Consider the following 9225-nt stretch of genomic DNA (forward strand, 5'->3'; position numbering starts at 1 on the left):
ACCCTCTCCACCCTGCAGCTCTGCTCCCTCCACCCTGCAGCTCTGTCCCTTACCCCCTCCACCCTGCAGCTCTGTCCCTTACCCCCTCCACCCTGCAGCTCTGTCCCTTACCCTCTCCACCCTGCTACCTCTTGCATATTCTTTGGACCACATTCAGTTGAGTCAGCAATCCGTCCACATTGGTGGTTGCTCTCCTTTGCTTTTCTGCTGCAATCATGATAAACAAAGCTTTGAGGGGAAAAGGCTTTTCAGCTTTCGGGGAACAGTGTGTCATTGAGAAAGTCAGGCAAGAATTCAAGCAAAAACATGGGAGGAGGGCAGCTTGCTGGCTCATGCTCAACCAGCTTTCTTACCCAGCTTATGCCCACCTGGCAGGGAAGGTGTTGCCCACAATGAGCCAGGCTCTCTCTCAACCATCAATCAAGACAACCCCTCAGAGAATACACCTAGTCCTGCAGAGACTAAATGTGGAGGTGTGTGTGGGGGGGGGGCTTCCCTTTCTCTTTTGAGAATGGGGGGAGAACTTGCAAGAGGGGTACTGGGAGGAGAGGAAGAACTGATATTGGGTTGTAAAGTGAATTAAAACAAAAAAGAAAATCCCTCATAGATAAAGTCCCACAATGAAACTCAGGCTGTCCTGTAACTCAATGTGCAACCCAGGCTGGCTTCAAACTCAGAGAAATCTCTTGACTCAGCTTCCCAAGTGCTGGAATTACAGTTGTAAGCCAAGAGTCCCAGCCTCAAATTCTTTTTTCTGTATTATGTGTCTGTTTTACTCATGTTCATGCTTAAACAAACCAAACAAAAGAAGCTTATGTAGTAAGAGCACTCAATGTGAAGTCAACAGCCTTACCAGATTTTTAAGTGTGTAATATAGTTATTTACTTATTGGTGACGGCACCCAGGGCCCTGCCCACTCTAGGCACGTGCTCTGCCTCTGAGCCCTCTACAAGTTGCTCATCTCTCATAACAGAACCTTTAGCCCATTTCCCACTTCCCTCTCCCAGCTCTGAAAACTACAACTCCACACTTTGCCTCTGCGAATGCAGATACTCCTGCAGGTTCTTCAGAGAGCATATGTCTTTTGTAAACTTGTCAGTTTGCTCCTCCAATGGTGGCCTCTGCAGACGAATTCTCTGTAGCCTAAGTTCCCTTGGTGACTACAGATGGTTGGGGCAGCTCTGAGTACTGGCATCTCCAGCACCTCACAGAATAGATTCTTACCACTTCCCCATCACAGAATGTCCTTGGGGCAAGTGAAGATGCAGTTGTAGGGTCTTGTCTCTGGTAAGATAGAGGGATTTGTTATTATTTTAAAGGTTCCCAGAATTCTATGCTCGAACAAATATCTGGCTAGCTCTGGGCCAATTTCTTTACCTTTACTTCATCCTCCTATGATTCTGAAACTCACTCTCCAAGCTCGGTTGCTGAGTTTACTTCCCCCCGCCCCCTAAAGCCCCCCACAATACCCCCCCACACTTTTAAATGTCTACTTGCTAGGTTAGCTGGAAGGCAGGGGGCACCGAATGTGTGCAAATACCTAAAGCAATGGCTGCGCTCCGAGCAGGAAATGATTTCCCACAGGTCAGCCGGTTGGGGAAGCTGGACCTTGTGCACTCAGCTGGTGGGCTCAGGAGAGCGTTGGTTTGGGAGGGTGTCTGTGTTTCCATGCCAGCGCCCAAGGCTCAGTGGTGGGCAGAAGAGCCATTGATTTTTCCCCGCAATAATAACTCAAATGTGTTTGTTCAGTACCTTTCAGTAGCAGAGCCTTTTCTGATTGTATTTTTGTTTTGGTTTTGGTTCTTCTGTTTGTTCTGAGAGGAAAAAGCTAAACAGACTAAAGCAAAGCCCTCAGTGTTTTTGTTCGGTGGCTCCTGGGGTCGGGTTGTTAGGTCCTTCAGTCAGATACATTGATTTTCAACCCATATTTAATGAGTGCCTACTGTGTGTTGCTGTGGGGTCTGTGGGAGAAGTGTAAGGCTTGGGGATGTGTGAGAGGGCAGCCTAGTTTCTGAAGTCCACAGTTCTCCCCAAAGGGTCCTTACCTCAGTCCTACATTAGCAAACCAATCCCGAACCACAACACAGGCTCTCTGGCCTGGCGCCTCAGTTCCTCTTCCTCATTCCTGCCCTACTCCCTGTGAGCTAGTCCTCTTGTTTAGAGTGACAGCCTGGCAACCCTGTGCCAAAAGCTTCGCGCTTCCTGGCCCAGTTTACCTGCTCACGGCCACAGCAGGTAAAAACTCTAACACTCATTGCTTGGCTTGGGGAGGTGTGGGAAGTAGATGCTCACCTTCTGAGAGGGCACAGACCAACTGAAGAAATCTCACCAGCCCAGGGTGGTGAAACAGGGACTTTTATCACCACTACTCCCAGGAGTGTGGCGATTCAAATGTCGCTGCATCCTTACAACTCGGTGAAAACCCATCACGAATGCCATTATCGCTGAAGCCTGAACCCCAATTTTCCTCCCCTCATATACTCTAGCACCCGCCCTATAAAGATCACATGTAGTTGAGGCAGAATTACATACATGTATTTGGGGGTGGGGCAAGTGGAATCTCAGATGACCCCTCTCTACAAGGAGTAGGAGAGTCTCATGCAGACAATCATGAACTCTCTAATTTTAAGACAGCAATCAATACTCAAATCTTACCTAGACAACAGAGCTCTGGTATAGTAACATATGACAGATATGGACACAGAGAACCAAAAGATCATTTATCTAAGCTTTGAAGCAAGGTAGTTGACATAAAGAGTGAGGATTCCCACCCTAGCCCATGACTTCAGGAATAGGATTAATCATGGGATAAGTGGGATCTTATCTCTAGACCCCCCCCATCCTGGTCATTCAAAATAAAATATTCTTTCATCACAGTGCTTTTGGTTGGGAAACAGTACATTTATATGTAAAAAAAAGACAGGCTTAAAAAAAAAAACAGAATCCCTAATTCATATCTTAAAATATATTCCCGTTTCTGCAATACCCATAACACCTAGAATTATAAAAGATACATAACTTGGGCCTCTCTCCTGAAACACTGACCCAGAGTCTCCAGGGTTTGACTCAGGAAGAGTGTTTTCATTTTGTCCAGGGGACAGAGATTCACTTCGAGTTCTTGTTGAACATGTTTCATCAGAATTAAATCCTCCAAAGCTGTGCCAGGCGTTCAGGAACATAGCAGAGTTTTTAACCTTCCTTCAGGGATCTGTGCAGACTCCTATGAAGCATAGCTTTATGTGACGGTCCCTCCCCTGCCCCCACCCCTGGATTTGAAAACCACTAGAGTCTGGACCTATCACCAAGTATTGTATTAATAAGAGGCTGAAGGACTAAAACATTGCCATCTAGCAGAAATAATTTAGAAACTCAAGGTTTGAGGGAACTCAGGGAGAACATTTCCAAGACCCTTTCCTCTTTCAACTGTGTGGAAAGTACTCCTAAGACTAACTTTGCCAACTGTAACTATGCCAGCAAGCCCACTACCCCAGACACAGTCCTACTCCTGGCTCTCTAAGCACAGCCCATGCTATATTACGAAAGACTTGGATACGAGCGCTCCTTGTTTAGGTGCCATCTTTCATCCTCAAGTCTCCAGGATGTATTAGAGAGATGGCTGTCAAGAGAATTACCCAACATGGAAGTCCTTCTTCCAGTAGGAAGACAACAGAAGCTGCGGCCTGGCAGACACCAGAGTCACTCTCTGACTATTGAAGATGTCATCAAAGTTGAGGAGTTGACCTAGACAACATAACGATAGGCTATCTGTTTCCATGACTTAATTTAAGAAAAAGAAAAGGAACCAATATTTTTTTGTTCTCTTTGTGGTATCCTAAGAACTTCGAGTTTCATCAAAAGATTCTTGATACCTGCAGGTCCCAGGCATGTTTGAGTAGTGCCCCCAAATTACTCTGCAATAGATCTGGTTCTGTGTTCAGCAGGGAACCCCAAGTGCTAGGCACACATGAAAGTTGGGCACAGCGGAAGGCAGAGGCCAGCTGTATGTATCCTTCTGTATGTCAGGTGACTTCTTTCCCTCTTATTTTCAAGGAAAATTTATTATTATTTTTCCCTACAAGAAGAATATATTCTTATTAAAGGAACTTCACCAAAATAGAAATGCGAGAAACAAAGAAACTTTTATCATCCAACCAGAAGTGCTATTAACAGTTGGGTGTGTGTTCTTCCAGTTTTGGTTTCGGTTTGTCTTGCTTTGCTCTTCCTATGAAGTTTAGAAAACAGAATGAATATGACATGCTCTGAGGCTTGGGATGTGGCTCTACTGGAAGAGCGACCAACACACAAGAAGCCTTGGATTTCCATACCCAGCACCACACAAGCCAGGTGTTGTGGCCCACACCAGTCCTCCCAGTGAGGACTAGAGGATCGGGAGTTCAAGCTTACACTCTGCAAAGCAACTTGGTTGGAGACCAGCCTGGAAAACAAGATAATTTTTTCTAAATATGCAAATGAGACCAACCTTGAAGTCGAGAAACACATTTGGTCTTTGCTTATTTTGGAGACTGGATCCAGCATAAAGACTGCTAGTAAAAGTTGCTGAAGAAAACAGTGGTGGTCAATATGGTGTTTGTGGGGCTATCGGGGCTCGTGGAACCCTCTGGGGGTACGCAACACTGAAGTTCTGGTGGGTTAATGGAAAGCAGAAACTGTGATCATGTCAATGTAATCACGTCAATGATCATTTACCTGCAGGTCTCGCTAGCCGTGCTCACAGGCAGTCCCTGAGAATCCCCTACTTCCTGTGTCACCTGTCTGAGCTTGTTCTCTGGCCAGTTGGGCATGTACATGCCTGGATGTACCAGTGGTGGTGGCCCGAAGCAGTCCCTCACCAGTGGGGACACAGGTTGATAGATAATGTCCCAGATCCCTGTGTTTCATAGTGACCACTTCCTATGGTCCTGACAATCTTCAAAAGATTGTGTTACCCTCAGCACTGCCTCATTAGCATATTCAGCATCGTGTTATTAGTATATTCAATATTAGCGCATTAGCATATTCGTCATTTCGCTTTTCAATCACCCTCACTTCTCAGATTCTCTGTCTCTTACTGTATTTCCTGGGATCACCTCCCTGAGAAACGGCACCGAATCCTCCTTTTGGTCTTGCTTCCAGACGACCCCAGCCAAATCATTCCCTCTGATGGTCTTGGAGACCCAGGGTTCACATTGATGGACAAGGAACTTCCACCCAGAGTTTTCTCGGGACTCCCTTACCAGCCCTTGATTTGACTCTTGGAATCTGAACCCTGCACGGAACACTTAGGAAGAGGGAAAAGAAGCTGTGGCCCGACCTGCTGGGTCAGCTCTGCAGAATCATTAAGCAGCTGCGTTTGACTGTGTTCTTTGTTGTTCTCTTCTCTGTTGTTTGCTTTGCTGGTTTTCTTCTGTGCTCCTGGACAGCGGCCAGTGCTTCAGGAATTTTTTTTTTCTCTTTTGTCTCTACAAATGGAAAGAGAGCAGGGAGTGAACACAGCAGAGAAAAGATCCTGGGAGGTCAAGCAAGCGAGAAACACTGCTTTGGAATATTCCAGCCCTAGGTCTTCTTAACAACCAGAGCCTGGTACTTTCAAAAACAATGAAAAGGGACAGACTGCAGTGGGAACAGGTTTTTGTCATTACAAGAGGGCCATGTACATTTGCGCTACAAAACAGAGCTGCATTAGGGGGGGGGTGTCATGATGACCTAGGAAGCACATGTCTCAGAGGAATCCCAGGAATGAAGCTTTCTCCTGGCTCTACTGATGAGGTGGTGGCTGCACACACTAAAGGGCTGAGAATAATTTCCTGAAAGCAAAAGATAGGGACAGCACTGACTCTGCTCGGGATTGCCTGGACATTCCTAGAAAGCAGGGGCTTGGCCGGGTGACAGGAACTTGAACCCCAACAAACCCAGTCTCTGCTGTCTGCCACCTCCCCTGCAGCACATCCCCAGCTATCTTTTCAGAATTGCTTTCTGATCCCTCTACCTTCTCATCTAAAAACAGGAGAAGTTCCTGACCTTCTTGGCTCTGGGAGCCTCCAGTTTCACCTCGTCATAGGCTCGCCTTGTGGGTTGATCACGGACTCAGTACAGAATATTCATCAAGGTGGTATCTCAAAATAGCCAGGAATACTTATACATTATTATTGCTTGAATACATAAAAGTCGATCAATTTTAGTGACCTTGGTTTTAAATTCTTCAGCCCCCCCCCCCCCCCCCCGCCGTGTCTGCCTTGTAAGATGGAAGTCTGCAGATGCCCACAGGCTCCAGGTAGAGAGTAAATGAAATACCACATGAGAGTGCTTTGCTCATAGCCAGCAGCTAGCCCCTTCCGTACTTGAGGCTCCTTTGCTCTGTGTGAGAACAGAAGGCACAAAGCTAGGCCAACTGCACGGGTGAAATGTTCCTCATAGGCTCATGTGTTTAACACTGGATCTCCAGCAGGGGGCGCTGTTCTGGACAGTCATGGAACTTTCAGGAGGAAGTGAGTCATTAGGAGGTGTGATTTGATATTTTACAGCTCGGTCCATTTCCTGACCATTCTCTGGTCCATCAAGATGTGAGTGAGAGGCTCCAGCTGTCCACTCCTGACTCTGTGGAGCCCCTGCCTCTATGCCCTCCACTGGGGACTGTATCCCTTTGAACTGTAAGCCAGAATAAATCCCCACCCTCTACTTAAGTCCCTTGTCGTCTGGTATTTCCGGCACAGCAACACAAGAGGCATCTTTGTGCAACTAGATTTGGTAAACTAAGGGCCTGGTGTCACCAGTACCTAGTGTACACACCAACTGGTTTGGAACAGGCTCTCAAGTTTCCTGATCAACTTTCAGGTGACCTTGAAGGAAGGGTTGTTTCCTCTGTCTCTAGCTGAGTGCTCCCACCACAGGGAAAACATACCCACCCCGTGTCCCCCAGGGTGGGTTCTGAAGGTTAATGAATTGGAATTTGTGAAGTGCTTTGAGATCAGGGATGAAAGGCCCTATGAAGTCAAAAGCGTTTGGCTGATTATTAAATTGCCTTGCCTGAGGTCAAACCGCGCAGGACGAGGGGAGCCAGAAGGCGAAGACACTTTTTCTTCATTCCCCTGCCAGAGTAACTAAGACAGTAACCTGTGCTTATTACAACAGCTGTCCCTGGGTGGGCGATGTCCTCAGGCCTCACATCCTGCCTCCTTTATAACTCTGGTTACTACTACCAGTCTCCACATCGCACCAACTCTGCTCACCAGAATGCCAAACAGTTCCCCAAGCCTTGGGAAGACCTCTTGTTCACGGGCTGTGAGGAGCTCAAGGAGGCTGGTGGAGGCAGACACTCAACTTGACCCGGACACTGTGCTTGGAAACGAGGGGTAGTCATTAGAAGCCAAGTGAGGAGAGAACTCAGCTCTGGCTGAATTTGGGGGGAGCTGGGTCCCACCTCCCCTGGGTCTTTCCTGTACCCCTTTTTCTGGCAGAGGTGACATTTGTTTTACAAACATCCTTTCCATTCTTTTGTTTCCTCTTCTCCCCCACTTCAGCTGCTGTGTAGATGGCTCATTGCAATTCAGACACCTGCCACTTTGGAATGTCAGCGTGGCTGTTGCCAAGCTGATTAGTTAAGATGAAGAAAAAAAAAATACAGCACCATATAAATAAAAAATTACAGACTGTCACATTGTTTCAAAAGAGCCCACCTTGCCACACTAGATCTCAGCAAAGTGGCCTCCCTTCAGTTCTCAGCTAAAGGGAACACTTAGAATGTCTTGTTTTTAGTGATTAAGTGGTTAATGATTTAATGAACTAAGAGGAAAAAAAAACAAACCTCATTTGTTGCTTCCCTTGGACTTGGAAAAAAACCTCAAAGAGCTGATTTTCTGTGTACCTCAGTCCAATATTGCTACCTGCTGGGATACGAACACAGTCTCTAAATAAATTGCTAGTGGCCTTAGGCGGATGGAAGAGTCTTGCTTTGATCCTGCTGGAACGGATGAAGTCAAATGTTCAATCAATCAATCACATTCATAACTCGCAGCTACTATCGGGTTGACAACAGCCTATTATTTATTTTTAAAATCATATATTTCATTATTGTAAAACACACAGGCTCTCACGAGGGGAAGAAACTAAATTATTGATAAGCTGTATAGATGACGGAGTTTGTTGTTTCTGACACGCTTGTCACTAACTATTGTCAGGAGGAATTTACTAAGGTGTAGAGTCAAGAAAGTTGGCCAGGAACGTGTGTCACGCTAAAGCAGAAATGGGAAGAGGAAACTCTAATGGTCTCTCTCTCTCTCTCTCTCTCTCTCTCTCTCTCTCTCATTGAATTCTTGTAGGCAAAAGGCAGCTGAAGGCAGAACAGGTTTCTATTGTAAAGCAAGACTTGAAAAAGACCCCATTTGATTGCTACAGCACAGGAGATTTGGTTCTCAAAATAGCCATGTGTTTGGGAAATGAATTTTTGCTGGTGTCTGTGCATTCCTGGAAATAACAATTGCGACTCTCCAGAACTCCCTCATGGAGCTGGGCCAGGCATATTTATTCAATATTGTGCATTGGGGTGAGGGGTGTGCAACCACAGCAGTTGAAGAGTCAGGCTCTGAGGAGGCCAGCTATGGGCTCCCTTGCTTTTGAGGATGGGGAAAGAAGGGAGAAATTTTCGGTTTTTACTGTCATGATCTCTGAGCCATAGGACATTAACAATGTCTGTGTGTGTTTACATGTGTACATGTGTGTGTCTATGTTGTGTATGTGTGTATATGTGTGTGTACACATGCATGTTTTAGGTGTACAAGCATGTATGTGAGTATGTGTGTGTATGTGTGTGCATATGTGTGTGTGTTCTCTCTTCTCTTCCACTCTAGGTTCTGCATAGCTTCTTAGGCTTGTTGAACATGTGTACTGTGTGTGTGTGTGTGTGTGTGTGTGTGTGTGTGTGTGTGTATGTTCTCTCTTCCACTCCAGGTTCTGCAAAGCTTCTTAGGTGTGTTGGCAAGTGCGCACGTGTGTGTATGTGTGTGTGTGTGTGTGTGTGTGTGTGTGAGTGTGTTCTCTTCCACTCCGGGTTCTGCACAGGGTCTTAGGTGTGTTGGCAAGCGCCTTCACCATTGAGCCACTCACCAGCCATGCAAACAGACTTTTGTGCGGGCTTTTGAGAAGGAAGAACACTTAGGAAAATGTTGCTCAACTGGCTCCCCCAAGGAATGAGGCCCAAACTCAGGGGCTCGTGCTTCCTACACAGGCACC

The sequence above is a fragment of the Mastomys coucha genome, unplaced genomic scaffold (genome assembly GCF_008632895.1).
Source record: "Mastomys coucha isolate ucsf_1 unplaced genomic scaffold, UCSF_Mcou_1 pScaffold21, whole genome shotgun sequence".
In the NCBI taxonomy this organism is placed as follows: Eukaryota; Metazoa; Chordata; class Mammalia; order Rodentia; family Muridae; genus Mastomys; species Mastomys coucha.